Genomic DNA, 13,601 nt, shown 5'->3' on the forward strand with positions numbered 1-13,601 from the left:
GTTCTTAAACGCAGAATAAAACATCAGTTCAAACATCTTCATAGAGGTATATCAAATTGAAACCACAAATTAATTATCATCCGTTCTTTCCTTGACCTAATTAAATGAAATTTAGAGTTGACAGCTGAGTGCAAGACATGACCATTTTCGGCGATATCAGCATCGGATTTTGACTACATCTTCTTACCCACCTAGTTTGGGCAGATGTCATGTCAAGACACTCAAAACTCCACTCACAATATCAACATACAACTCTGTGAGCAGGATTTGAACCTACGCGGGTAATACCCATTGGATTTCAAGTCCAACGCCTTAACCACTCGGCCATCACAGCTCAATTGACATGTACCCAAATGGCAATTTATTCTAAAAGAGTCCCAGGGGACCTAAGATAGATTAAAGTGGCCCTTGTTACACATTGAAACATCTGTTTCCAGTTTCAAACTTCATTTTTGTTTGTCAAATATATAAAACAAATTTTCCCTAACCGGATTAGTTTCTAATAAGATGCCCCAGGTAGAATTTGCGCCGGCCCGGATCGAAACCGTTGGATTTTGGATGTAAATTCACTACCCCTCTCTCATCATAAGACCTTGATGAATGAAACAAAGGGAACATCTGTCGGTCAAGTTGGAATGGCCTTTAAGAATCGCTAGGGCTTGTCGATTGGTTGATCTAGTCAAAAATCTCAGCAGACAGGTATATGTGAAGTATTTGAGCTTTCCCTATTCCCACTGAGCTTTCGAGTCTAATGCCTTAAACACTGCTTCATAACAGATTCATATTTTTGGTGTAAACCCGGATTTTATTGGCAAAAGTTTCCCAATTACATGCAGTGAACAAAGACGGTCCTCCATACCCAGTATAACAAGTGTTTTAACAATCATCATAGCGGAGGTTCAAAAGTAAAGGAATGAATCCACAACTTTAAATTACTCCTTTGAGATAATCAAATGAGGACGGAACGGTTCCATTGAAATGTGTCGCTATGAGCAGGATTTGAACCTACGCGGGGAAACCCCATTGGATTTCGAGTCCAACGCCTTAACCTCTCGGCCATCACAGCGGCAAATTATGAATACCGATGGGAAATTTGAAAAAACGTCCCAGATGACGAGCGTTGAAAATATAGAAGTTCTTGAACACAGAATAAAACATCAGTTCAAACATCTTCATAGAGGTATATCAAATTGAAACCACAAATTAATTATCATCCGTTCTTTCCTTGACCTAATTAAATGAAATTTAGAGTTGACAGCTGAGTGCAAGACATGACCATTTTAAGCGATAACAGCATTCGATTTCGACTTCATCTTCTTACCCACCTAGTTTGGGCAGATGTCATGTGAAGACACTCAAAACTCCACACACAATATTATCATACATCGCTGTGAGCAGGATTTGAACCTACGCGGGTAACACCCATTGGATTTCAAGTCCAACGCCTTAACCACTCGGCCATCACAGCTCAATTGACATGTACCCAAATGGCAATTTATTCAAAAAGAGTCCCAGGGGACCTAGGATAGATTAAAGTGGCCCTTGTTACACATTGAAACATCTGTTTCCAGTTTCAAACTTCATTTTTGTTTGTCAAATTTACAAGACAAATTTTCCATAACCGGATTAGTTTCTAATAAGATGCCCCAGGTAGAATTTGCGCCGGCCCGGATCGAAACCGTTGGATTTTGGATGTAAATTCACTACCCCTCTCTCATCATAAGACCTTGATGAATGAAACAAAGGTAACATCTGTTGGTCAAGTTGGAATGGCCTTTAAGAATCGCTAGGGCTTGTCGATTGGTTGATCTAGTCAAAAATCTCAGCAGACAGGTATATGTGAAGTATTTGAGCTTTCCCTCTTCCCACTGAGCTTTCGAGTCTAATGCCTTAAACACTGCTTCATAACAGATTAATATTTTTGGTGTAAACCCGGATTTTATTGGCAAAAGTTTCCCAATTACATGCAGTGAACAAAGACGGTCCTCCATACCCAGTATAACAAGTGTTTTAACAATCATCATAGCGGAGGTTCAAAAGTAAAGGAATGAATCCACAACTTTAAATTACTCCTTTGAGATAATCAAATGAGGACGGAATAGTTCCATTGTAATGTTTCGCTATGAGCAGGATTTGAACCTGCGCGGGGAAACCACATTGGATTTCGAGTCCAACGCCTTAACCTCTCGGCCATCACAGCGGCAATTTTTGAATACCGATGGGAAATTTGAAAAAACGTCCCAGATGACAAGCGTTGAAAATATAGAAGTTCTTGAACGCAGAATAAAACATCAGTTCAAACATCTTCATAGAGGTATATCAAATTGAAACCACAAATTAATTATCATCCGTTCTTTCCTTGACCTAATTAAATGAAATTTTGAGTTGACAGCTGAGTGCAAGACATAACCATTTTCAGCGTTAACAGCATTGGATTTCGACTTCATCTTCTTACCCACCTAGTTTGGGCAGATGTCATGTCAAGACACTCAAAACTCCACACACAATATTAACACACAACGCTGTAAGCAGGATTTGAACCTACGCGGGTAACACCCATTGGATTTCAAGTCCAACGCCTTAACCACTCGGCCATCACAGCTCAATTGACATGTACCCAAATGGCAATTTATTCAAAAAGAGTCCCAGGGGACCTAGGATAGATTAAAGTGGCCCTTGTTACACATTGAAACATCTGTTTCCAGTTTCAAACTTCATTTTTGTTTGTCAAATTTGCAAGACAAATTTTCCATAACCGGATTAGTTTCTAATAAGATGCCCAAAATCCCCAGGTGGATTTTGGATGTAAATTCACTACCCCTCTCTCATCATAAGACCTTGATGAATGAAACAAAGGGAACATCTGTTGGTCAAGTTGGAATGGCCTTTAAGAATCGCTAGGGCTTGTCGATTGGTTGATCTAGTCAAAAATCTCAGCAGACAGGTATATGTGAAGTATTTGAGCTTTCGCTATTCCCACTGAGCTTTCGAGTCTAATGCCTTAAACACTGCTTCATAACAGATTCATATTTTTGGTGTAAACCCGGATTTTATTGGCAAAAGTTTCCCAATTACATGCAGTGAACAAAGACGGTCCTCCATACCCAGTATAGCAAGTGTTTTAACAATCTTCATCGCGGAGGTTCACAAGTAAAGGAATGAATCCACAACTTTAAATTTCTCCTTTGAGATAATCAAATGAGGACTGAATGGTTCCATTGAAATGATTCGCTGTGAGCAGGATTCGAACCTGCGCGGGGAAACCCCATTGGATTTCGAGTCCAACGCCTTAACCTCTCGGCCATCACAGCGGCAATTTATGAATACCGATGGGAAATTTGAAAAAACGTCCCAGATGACAAGCGTTGAAAATATAGAAGTTCTTGAACACAGAATAAAACATCAGTTCAAACATCTTCATAGAGGTATTTCAAATTGAAACCACAAATTAATTATCATCCGTTCTTTCCTTGACCTAATTAAATGAAATTTAGAGTTGACAGCTGAGTGCAAGACATGACCATTTTCAGCGATAACAGCATTGGATTTCGACTTCATCTTCTTACCCACCTAGTTTGGGCAGATGTCATGTCAAGACACTCAAAACTCCACAGACAATATTAACATACAACGCTGTGAGCAGGATTTGAACCTACGCGGGTAACGCCCATTGGATTTCAAGTCCAACGCCTTAACCACTCGGCCATCACAGCTCAATTGACATGTACCCAAATGGCAATTTATTCAAAAAGAGTCCCAGGGGACCTAGGATAGATTAAAGTGGCCCTTGTTACACATTGAAACATCTGTTTCCAGTTTCAAATTTCATTTTTGTTTGTCAAATTGACAAGACAAATTTTCCATAACCGGATTAGTTTCTAATAAGATGCCCCAGGTAGAATTTGCGCCGGCCCGGATCGAAACCGTTGGATTTTGGATGTAAATTCACTACCCCTCTCTCATCATAAGACCTTAATGAATGAAACAAAGGGAACATCTGTTGGTCAAGTTGGAATGGCCTTTAAGAATCGCTAGGGCTTGTCGATTGGTTGATCTAGTCAAAAATCTCAGCAGACAGGTATATGTGAAGTATTTGAGCTTTCGCTATTCCCACTGAGCTTTCGAGTCTAATGCCTTAAACACTGCTTCATAACAGATTCATATTTTTGGTGTAAACCCGGATTTTATTGGCAAAAGTTTCCCAATTCCATGCAGTGAATAAAGACGGTCCTCCATACCCAGTATAGCAAGTGTTTTAACAATCTTCATCGCGGAGGTTCACAAGTAAAGGAATGAATCCACAACTTTAAATTTCTCCTTTGAGATAATCAAATGAGGACTGCATGGTTCCATTGAAAAGAATCGCTGTGAGCAGGATTCGAACCTGCGCGGGGAAACCCCATTGGATTTCGAGTCCAACGCCTTAACCTCTCGGCCATCACAGCAGCAATTTATAAACACAGATGGGAAATTTGAAAAAACGTCGCAGATGACAAGCGTTGAAAATATAGAAGTTCTTAAACGCAGAATAAAACATCAGTTCAAACATCTTCATAGAGGTATATCAACGTGAAACCACAAATTCATTATCATCCTTTATTTCCTTGACCTATATAAATGACAATTTTTTGATTGATTTAGAGTTAATAGCTGTGAGCAAGTTTAGAACATTTTAGGCGATAACAGCATCGGATTTTGACTACATCTTCTTACCCACCTAGTTTGGGCAGATGTCATGTCAAGAAACTCAAAACTCAACACGGAATATTAACATACAACGCTGTGAGCAGGATTTGAACCTACGCGGGTAATACCCATTGGATTTCAAGTCCAACGCCTTAACCACTCGGCCATCACAGCTCATTTGACAAGTACCCAAATGGCAATTTATTCAAAAAGAGTCCCAAGGGACCTAGGATAGATGAAAGTGGCCCTTGTTACACATTGAAACATCTGTTTCCAGTTTCAAACTTCATTTTTGTTTGTCAAATTTACAAGACAAATTTTCCATAGCCGGATTAGTTTCTAATAAGATGCCCCAGGTAGAATTTGCGCCGGCCCGGATCGAAACCGTTGGATTTTGGATGTAAATTCACTACCCCTCTCTCATCATAAGACCTTGATGAATGAAACAAAGGGAACATCTGTTGGTCAAGTTGGAATGGCCTTTAAGAATCGCTAGGGCTTGTCGATTGGTTGATCTAGTCAAAAATCTCAGCAGACAGGTATATGTGAAGTATTTGAGCTTTCCCTCTTCCCACTGAGCTTTCGAGTCTAATGCCTTTAACACTGCTTCATAACAGATTAATATTTTTGGTGTAAACCCGGATTTTATTGGCAAAAGTTTCCCAATTACATGCAGTGAACAAAGACGGTCCTCCATACCCAGTATAACAAGTGTTTTAACAATCATCATAGCGGAGGTTCAAAAGTAAAGGAATGAATCCACAACTTTAAATTACTCCTTTGAGATAATCAAATGAGGACGGAATAGTTCCATTGAAATGTTTCGCTATGAGCAGGATTCGAACCTGCGCGGGGAAACCCCATTGGATTTCGAGTCCAACGCCTTAACCTCTCGGCCATCACAGCGTCAATACACATACAACAATAGGAAATTTGAAAAATCGTCGCAGATGACAAGCGTTGAAAATATAGAAGTTCTCAAACGCAGAATAAAACATCAGTTCAAACATCTTCATAGAGGTATATCCACGTGAAACCACAAATTCATTATCATCCTTTATTTCCTTGACCTATATAAATGACAATTTTTTGATTGATTTAGAGTTAATAGCTGTGAGCAAGATAAGAACATTTTCGGCGATAACAGCATCGGATTTTGACTACATCTTCTTACCCACCTAGTTTGGGCAGATGTCATGTCAAGAAACTCAAAACTCAACACGGAATATTAACATACAACGCTGTGAGCAGGATTTTAACCTGCGCGGGTATTACCCATTGAAATTCAAGTCCAACGCCTTAACCACTCGGCCATCACAGCTCATTTGACATGTACCCAAATGGCAATTTATTCAAAAAGAGACCCAAGGGACCTAGGATAGATTAATGTGGCCCTTGTTACACATTGAAACATCTGTTTCCAGTTTCAAACTTCATTTTTGTTTGTCAAATTTGCAAGACAAATTTTCCATAACCGGATTAGTTTCTAATAAGATGCCCCAGGTAGAATTTGCGCCGGCCCGGATCGAAACCGTTGGATTTTGGATGTAAATTCACTACCCCTCTCTCATCATAAGACCTTAATGAATGAAACAAAGGGAACATCTGTTGGTCAAGTTGGAATGGCCTTTAAGAATCGCTAGGGCTTGTCGATTGGTTGATCTAGTCAAAAATCTCAGCAGACAGGTATATGTGAAGTATTTGAGCTTTCGCTATTCCCACTGAGCTTTCGAGTCTAATGCCTTAAACACTGCTTCATAACAGATTCATATTTTTGGTGTAAACCCGGATTTTATTGGCAAAAGTTTCCCAATTACATGCAGTGAACAAAGACGGTCCTTCATACCCAGTATAGCAAGTGTTTTAACAATCTTCATCGCGGAGGTTCACAAGTAAAGGAATGAATCCACAACTTTAAATTTCTCCTTTGAGATAATCAAATGAGGACTGAATGGTTCCATTGAAAAGATTCGCTGTGAGCAGGATTCGAACCTGCGCGGGGAAACCCCATTGGATTTCGAGTCCAACGCCTTAACCTCTCGGCCATCACAGCGTCAATACACATACAACAATAGGAAATTTGAAAAATCGTCGCAGATGACAAGCGTTGAAAATATAGAAGTTCTCAAACGCAGAATAAAACATCAGTTCAAACATCTTCATAGAGGTATATCCACGTGAAACCACAAATTCATTATCATCCTTTATTTCCTTGACCTATATAAATGACAATTTTTTGATTGATTTAGAGTTAATAGCTGTGAGCAAGATAAGAACATTTTCGGCGATAACAGCATCGGATTTTGACTACATCTTCTTACCCACCTAGTTTGGGCAGATGTCATGTCAAGAAACTCAAAACTCAACACGGAATATTAACATACAACGCTGTGAGCAGGATTTTAACCTGCGCGGGTATTACCCATTGAAATTCAAGTCCAACGCCTTAACCACTCGGCCATCACAGCTCAATTGACATGTACCCAAATGGCAATTTATTCAAAAAGAGTCCCAGGGGACCTAGGATACATTAAAGTGTCCCTTGTTACACATTGAAACATCTGTTTCCAGTTTCAAACTTCATTTTTGTTTGTCAAATTTGCAAGACAAATTTTCCATAGCCGGATTAGTTTCTAATAAGATGCCCAAAATCCCCAGGTGGATTTTGGATGTAAATTCACTACCCCTCTCTCATCATAAGACCTTAATGAATGAAACAAAGGGAACATCTGTTGGTCAAGTTGGAATGGCCTTTAAGAATCGCTAGGGCTTGTCGATTGGTTGATCTAGTCAAAAATCTCAGCAGACAGGTATATGTGAAGTATTTGAGCTTTCGCTATTCCCACTGAGCTTTCGAGTCTAATGCCTTAAACACTGCTTCATAACAGATTCATATTTTTGGTGTAAACCCGGATTTTATTGGCAAAAGTTTCCCAATTACATGCAGTGAACAAAGACGGTCCTTCATACCCAGTATAGCAAGTGTTTTAACAATCTTCATCGCGGAGGTTCACAAGTAAAGGAATGAATCCACAACTTTAAATTTCTCCTTTGAGATAATCAAATGAGGACTGAATGGTTCCATTGAAAAGATTCGCTGTGAGCAGGATTCGAACCTGCGCGGGGAAACCCCATTGGATTTCGAGTCCAACGCCTTAACCTCTCGGCCATCACAGCGTCAATACACATACAACAATAGGAAATTTGAAAAATCGTCGCAGATGACAAGCGTTGAAAATATAGAAGTTCTCAAACGCAGAATAAAACATCAGTTCAAACATCTTCATAGAGGTATATCCACGTGAAACCACAAATTCATTATCATCCTTTATTTCCTTGACCTATATAAATGACAATTTTTTGATTGATTTAGAGTTAATAGCTGTGAGCAAGATAAGAACATTTTCGGCGATAACAGCATCGGATTTTGACTACATCTTCTTACCCACCTAGTTTGGGCAGATGTCATGTCAAGAAACTCAAAACTCAACACGGAATATTAACATACAACGCTGTGAGCAGGATTTTAACCTGCGCGGGTATTACCCATTGAAATTCAAGTCCAACGCCTTAACCACTCGGCCATCACAGCTCATTTGACATGTACCCAAATGGCAATTTATTCAAAAAGAGTCCCAGGGGACGTAGGATAGATTAAAGTGGCCCTTGTTACACATTGAAACATCTGTTTCCAGTTTCAAACTTCATTTTTGTTTGTCAAATTGACAAGACAAATTTTCCATAACCGGATTAGTTTCTAATAAGATGCCCCAGGTAGAATTTGCGCCGGCCCGGATCGAAACCGTTGGATTTTGGATGTAAATTCACTACCCCTCTCTCATCATAAGACCTTAATGAATGAAACAAAGGGAACATCTGTTGGTCAAGTTGGAATGGCCTTTAAGAATCGCTAGGGCTTGTCGATTGGTTGATCTAGTCAAAAATCTCAGCAGACAGGTATATGTGAAGTATTTGAGCTTTCGCTATTCCCACTGAGCTTTCGAGTCTAATGCCTTAAACACTGCTTCATAACAGATTCATATTTTTGGTGTAAACCCGGATTTTATTGGCAAAAGTTTCCCAATTCCATGCAGTGAATAAAGACGGTCCTCCATACCCAGTATAGCAAGTGTTTTAACAATCTTCATCGCGGAGGTTCACAAGTAAAGGAATGAATCCACAACTTTAAATTTCTCCTTTGAGATAATCAAATGAGGACTGCATGGTTCCATTGAAAAGAATCGCTGTGAGCAGGATTCGAACCTGCGCGGGGATACCCCATTGGATTTCGAGTCCAACGCCTTAACCTCTCGGCCATCACAGCGTCAATACACATACAACAATAGGAAATTTGAAAAATCGTCGCAGATGACAAGCGTTGAAAATATAGAAGTTCTCAAACGCAGAATAAAACATCAGTTCAAACATCTTCATAGAGGTATATCCACGTGAAACCACAAATTCATTATCATCCTTTATTTCCTTGACCTATATAAATGACAATTTTTTGATTGATTTAGAGTTAATAGCTGTGAGCAAGATAAGAACATTTTCGGCGATAACAGCATCGGATTTTGACTACATCTTCTTACCCACCTAGTTTGGGCAGATGTCATGTCAAGAAACTCAAAACTCAACACGGAATATTAACATACAACGCTGTGAGCAGGATTTTAACCTGCGCGGGTATTACCCATTGAAATTCAAGTCCAACGCCTTAACCACTCGGCCATCACAGCTCAATTGACATGTACCCAAATGGCAATTTATTCAAAAAGAGTCCCAGGGGACCTAGGATACATTAAAGTGTCCCTTGTTACACATTGAAACATCTGTTTCCAGTTTCAAACTTCATTTTTGTTTGTCAAATTTGCAAGACAAATTTTCCATAGCCGGATTAGTTTCTAATAAGATGCCCAAAATCCCCAGGTGGATTTTGGATGTAAATTCACTACCCCTCTCTCATCATAAGACCTTAATGAATGAAACAAAGGGAACATCTGTTGGTCAAGTTGGAATGGCCTTTAAGAATCGCTAGGGCTTGTCGATTGGTTGATCTAGTCAAAAATCTCAGCAGACAGGTATATGTGAAGTATTTGAGCTTTCGCTATTCCCACTGAGCTTTCGAGTCTAATGCCTTAAACACTGCTTCATAACAGATTCATATTTTTGGTGTAAACCCGGATTTTATTGGCAAAAGTTTCCCAATTACATGCAGTGAACAAAGACGGTCCTTCATACCCAGTATAGCAAGTGTTTTAACAATCTTCATCGCGGAGGTTCACAAGTAAAGGAATGAATCCACAACTTTAAATTTCTCCTTTGAGATAATCAAATGAGGACTGAATGGTTCCATTGAATAGATTCGCTGTGAGCAGGATTCGAACCTGCGCGGGGAAACCCCATTGGATTTCGAGTCCAACGCCTTAACCTCTCGGCCATCACAGCGTCAATACACATACAACAATAGGAAATTTGAAAAATCGTCGCAGATGACAAGCGTTGAAAATATAGAAGTTCTCAAACGCAGAATAAAACATCAGTTCAAACATCTTCATAGAGGTATATCCACGTGAAACCACAAATTCATTATCATCCTTTATTTCCTTGACCTATATAAATGACAATTTTTTGATTGATTTAGAGTTAATAGCTGTGAGCAAGATAAGAACATTTTCGGCGATAACAGCATCGGATTTTGACTACATCTTCTTACCCACCTAGTTTGGGCAGATGTCATGTCAAGAAACTCAAAACTCAACACGGAATATTAACATACAACGCTGTGAGCAGGATTTTAACCTGCGCGGGTATTACCCATTGAAATTCAAGTCCAACGCCTTAACCACTCGGCCATCACAGCTCATTTGACATGTACCCAAATGGCAATTTATTCAAAAAGAGACCCAAGGGACCTAGGATAGATTAAAGTGGCCCTTGTTACACATTGAAACATCTGTTTCCAGCTTCAAACTTCATTTTTGTTTATCAAATTTACAAGACAAATTTTCCATAACCGGATTAGTTTCTAATAAGATGCCCCTGGTAGAATTTGCGCCGGCCCGGATCGAAACCGTTGGATTTTGGATGTAAATTCATTACCCCTCTCTCATCATAAGACCTTAATGAATGAAACAAAGGGAACATCTGTTGGTCAAGTTGGAATGGCCTTTAAGAATCGCTAGGGCTTGTCGATTGGTTGATCTAGTCAAAAATCTCAGCAGACAGGTATATGTGAAGTATTTGAGCTTTCGCTATTCCCACTGAGCTTTCGAGTCTAATGCCTTAAACACTGCTTCATAACAGATTCATATTTTTGGTGTAAACCCGGATTTTATTGGCAAAAGTTTCCCAATTACATGCAGTGAACAAAGACGGTCCTCCATACCCAGTATAGCAAGTGTTTTAACAATCTTCATCGCGGAGGTTCACAAGCAAAGGAATGAATCCACAACTTTAAATTTCTCCTTTGAGATAATCAAATGAGGACTGAATGGTTCCATTGAAAAGATTCGCTGTGAGCAGGATTCAAACCTGCGCGGGGAAACCCCATTGGATTTCGAGTCCAACACCTTAACCTCTCGGCCATCACAGCGTCATTACAAATACAACAATAGGAAATTTGAAAAATCGTCGCAGATGACAAGCGTTGAAAATATAGAAGTTCTCAAACGCAGAATAAAACATCAGTTCAAACATCTTCATAGAGGTATATCCACGTGAAACCACAAATTCATTATCATCCTTTATTTCCTTGACCTATATAAATGACAATTTTTTGATTGATTTAGAGTTAATAGCTGTGAGCAAGATAAGAACATTTTCGGCGATAACAGCATCGGATTTTGACTACATCTTCTTACCCACCTAGTTTGGGCAGATGTCATGTCAAGAAACTCAAAACTCAACACGGAATATTAACATACAACGCTGTGAGCAGGATTTTAACCTGCGCGGGTATTACCCATTGAAATTCAAGTCAAACGCCTTAACCACTCGGCCATCACAGCTCATTTGACATGTACCCAAATTGCAATTTATTCAAAAAGAGACCCAAGGGACCTAGGATAGATTAAAGTGGCCCTTGTTACACATTGAAACATCTGTTTCCAGTTTCAAACTTCATTTTTGTTTATCAAATTTGCAAGACAAATTTTCCATAACCGGATTAGTTTCTAATAAGATGCCCCAGGTAGAATTTGCACCGGCCCGGATCGAAACCGTTGGATTTTGGATGTAAATTCACTACCCCTCTCTCATCATAAGACCTTAATGAATGAAACAAAGGGAACATCTGTTGGTCAAGTTGGAATGGCCTTTAAGAATCGCTAGGGCTTGTCGATTGGTTGATCTAGTCAAAAATCTCAGCAGACAGGTATATGTGAAGTATTTGAGCTTTCGCTATTCCCACTGAGCTTTCGAGTCTAATGCCTTAAACACTGCTTCATAACAGATTCATATTTTTGGTGTAAACCCGGATTTTATTGGCAAAAGTTTCCCAATTACATGCAGTGAACAAAGACGGTCCTCCATACCCAGTATAGCAAGTGTTTTAACAATCTTCATCGCGGAGGTTCACAAGTAAAGGAATGAATCCACAACTTTAAATTTCTCCTTTGAGATAATCAAATGAGGACTGAATGGTTCCATTGAAAAGATTCGCTGTGAGCAGGATTCGAACCTGCGCGGGGAAACCCCATTGGATTTCGAGTCCAACGCCTTAACCTCTCGGCCATCACAGCGTCAATACAAATACAACAATAGGAAATTTGAAAAATCGTCGCAGATGACAAGCGTTGAAAATATAGAAGTTCTCAAACGCAGAATAAAACATCAGTTCAAACATCTTCATAGAGGTATATCCACGTGAAACCACAAATTCATTATCATCCTTTATTTCCTTGACCTATATAAATGACAATTTTTTGATTGATTTAGAGTTAATAGCTGTGAGCAAGATAAGAACATTTTCGGCGATAACAGCATCGGATTTTGACTACATCTTCTTACCCACCTAGTTTGGGCAGATGTCATGTCAAGAAACTCAAAACTCAACACGGAATATTAACATACAACGCTGTGAGCAGGATTTTAACCTGCGCGGGTATTACCCATTGAAATTCAAGTCCAACGCCTTAACCACTCGGCCATCACAGCTCATTTGACATGTACCCAAATGGCAATTTATTCAAAAAGAGACCCAAGGGACCTAGGATAGATTAAAGTGGCCCTTGTTACACATTGAAACATCTGTTTCCAGCTTCAAACTTCATTTTTGTTTATCAAATTTACAAGACAAATTTTCCATAACCGGATTAGTTTCTAATAAGATGCCCCTGGTAGAATTTGCGCCGGCCCGGATCGAAACCGTTGGATTTTGGATGTAAATTCATTACCCCTCTCTCATCATAAGACCTTAATGAATGAAACAAAGGGAACATCTGTTGGTCAAGTTGGAATGGCCTTTAAGAATCGCTAGGGCTTGTCGATTGGTTGATCTAGTCAAAAATCTCAGCAGACAGGTATATGTGAAGTATTTGAGCTTTCGCTATTCCCACTGAGCTTTCGAGTCTAATGCCTTAAACACTGCTTCATAACAGATTCATATTTTTGGTGTAAACCCGGATTTTATTGGCAAAAGTTTCCCAATTACATGCAGTGAACAAAGACGGTCCTCCATACCCAGTATAGCAAGTGTTTTAACAATCTTCATCGCGGAGGTTCACAAGCAAAGGAATGAATCCACAACTTTAAATTTCTCCTTTGAGATAATCAAATGAGGACTGAATGGTTCCATTGAAAAGATTCGCTGTGAGCAGGATTCGAACCTGCGCGGGGAAACCCCATTGGATTTCGAGTCCAACGCCTTAACCTCTCGGCCATCACAGCGTCATTACAAATACAACAATAGGAAA

The 13,601-nt window shown here is 39.5% G+C and overlaps 20 non-coding genes across 20 annotated transcripts; all 20 read right to left on the bottom strand.

Moving 5' to 3' along the window:
• Positions 1–252: 252 nt before the first annotated feature.
• On the bottom strand, positions 253–334 carry trnas-uga (transfer RNA serine (anticodon UGA)). Its single transcript has one exon. It is a non-coding gene; the product is annotated as a tRNA-Ser (tRNA).
• A 1,052-nt stretch (positions 335–1,386) lies between these two features.
• On the bottom strand, positions 1,387–1,468 carry trnas-uga (transfer RNA serine (anticodon UGA)). The gene has a single exon. It is a non-coding gene; the product is annotated as a tRNA-Ser (tRNA).
• A 1,052-nt stretch (positions 1,469–2,520) lies between these two features.
• On the bottom strand, positions 2,521–2,602 carry trnas-uga (transfer RNA serine (anticodon UGA)). The gene has a single exon. It is a non-coding gene; the product is annotated as a tRNA-Ser (tRNA).
• Positions 2,603–3,229: 627 nt separating this feature from the next.
• trnas-cga (transfer RNA serine (anticodon CGA)) lies at positions 3,230–3,311 on the bottom strand. Its single transcript has one exon. It is a non-coding gene; the product is annotated as a tRNA-Ser (tRNA).
• Positions 3,312–3,631: 320 nt separating this feature from the next.
• On the bottom strand, positions 3,632–3,713 carry trnas-uga (transfer RNA serine (anticodon UGA)). The gene has a single exon. It is a non-coding gene; the product is annotated as a tRNA-Ser (tRNA).
• A 650-nt stretch (positions 3,714–4,363) lies between these two features.
• On the bottom strand, positions 4,364–4,445 carry trnas-cga (transfer RNA serine (anticodon CGA)). Its single transcript has one exon. It is a non-coding gene; the product is annotated as a tRNA-Ser (tRNA).
• A 333-nt stretch (positions 4,446–4,778) lies between these two features.
• On the bottom strand, positions 4,779–4,860 carry trnas-uga (transfer RNA serine (anticodon UGA)). Its single transcript has one exon. It is a non-coding gene; the product is annotated as a tRNA-Ser (tRNA).
• Positions 4,861–5,510: 650 nt separating this feature from the next.
• Positions 5,511–5,592, bottom strand: trnas-cga (transfer RNA serine (anticodon CGA)). Its single transcript has one exon. It is a non-coding gene; the product is annotated as a tRNA-Ser (tRNA).
• A 333-nt stretch (positions 5,593–5,925) lies between these two features.
• trnas-uga (transfer RNA serine (anticodon UGA)) lies at positions 5,926–6,007 on the bottom strand. Its single transcript has one exon. It is a non-coding gene; the product is annotated as a tRNA-Ser (tRNA).
• Positions 6,008–6,657: 650 nt separating this feature from the next.
• trnas-cga (transfer RNA serine (anticodon CGA)) lies at positions 6,658–6,739 on the bottom strand. Its single transcript has one exon. It is a non-coding gene; the product is annotated as a tRNA-Ser (tRNA).
• Positions 6,740–7,072: 333 nt separating this feature from the next.
• On the bottom strand, positions 7,073–7,154 carry trnas-uga (transfer RNA serine (anticodon UGA)). The gene has a single exon. It is a non-coding gene; the product is annotated as a tRNA-Ser (tRNA).
• Positions 7,155–7,781: 627 nt separating this feature from the next.
• trnas-cga (transfer RNA serine (anticodon CGA)) lies at positions 7,782–7,863 on the bottom strand. Its single transcript has one exon. It is a non-coding gene; the product is annotated as a tRNA-Ser (tRNA).
• A 333-nt stretch (positions 7,864–8,196) lies between these two features.
• trnas-uga (transfer RNA serine (anticodon UGA)) lies at positions 8,197–8,278 on the bottom strand. The gene has a single exon. It is a non-coding gene; the product is annotated as a tRNA-Ser (tRNA).
• A 650-nt stretch (positions 8,279–8,928) lies between these two features.
• Positions 8,929–9,010, bottom strand: trnas-cga (transfer RNA serine (anticodon CGA)). Its single transcript has one exon. It is a non-coding gene; the product is annotated as a tRNA-Ser (tRNA).
• A 333-nt stretch (positions 9,011–9,343) lies between these two features.
• Positions 9,344–9,425, bottom strand: trnas-uga (transfer RNA serine (anticodon UGA)). The gene has a single exon. It is a non-coding gene; the product is annotated as a tRNA-Ser (tRNA).
• Positions 9,426–10,052: 627 nt separating this feature from the next.
• trnas-cga (transfer RNA serine (anticodon CGA)) lies at positions 10,053–10,134 on the bottom strand. Its single transcript has one exon. It is a non-coding gene; the product is annotated as a tRNA-Ser (tRNA).
• A 333-nt stretch (positions 10,135–10,467) lies between these two features.
• Positions 10,468–10,549, bottom strand: trnas-uga (transfer RNA serine (anticodon UGA)). The gene has a single exon. It is a non-coding gene; the product is annotated as a tRNA-Ser (tRNA).
• Positions 10,550–12,346: 1,797 nt separating this feature from the next.
• On the bottom strand, positions 12,347–12,428 carry trnas-cga (transfer RNA serine (anticodon CGA)). The gene has a single exon. It is a non-coding gene; the product is annotated as a tRNA-Ser (tRNA).
• A 333-nt stretch (positions 12,429–12,761) lies between these two features.
• On the bottom strand, positions 12,762–12,843 carry trnas-uga (transfer RNA serine (anticodon UGA)). Its single transcript has one exon. It is a non-coding gene; the product is annotated as a tRNA-Ser (tRNA).
• Positions 12,844–13,493: 650 nt separating this feature from the next.
• On the bottom strand, positions 13,494–13,575 carry trnas-cga (transfer RNA serine (anticodon CGA)). Its single transcript has one exon. It is a non-coding gene; the product is annotated as a tRNA-Ser (tRNA).
• Between the last annotated feature and the right edge of the window lie 26 nt (positions 13,576–13,601).

This window comes from Gadus macrocephalus, chromosome 1 (assembly GCF_031168955.1).
Source record: "Gadus macrocephalus chromosome 1, ASM3116895v1".
NCBI lineage: Eukaryota > Metazoa > Chordata > Actinopteri > Gadiformes > Gadidae > Gadus > Gadus macrocephalus.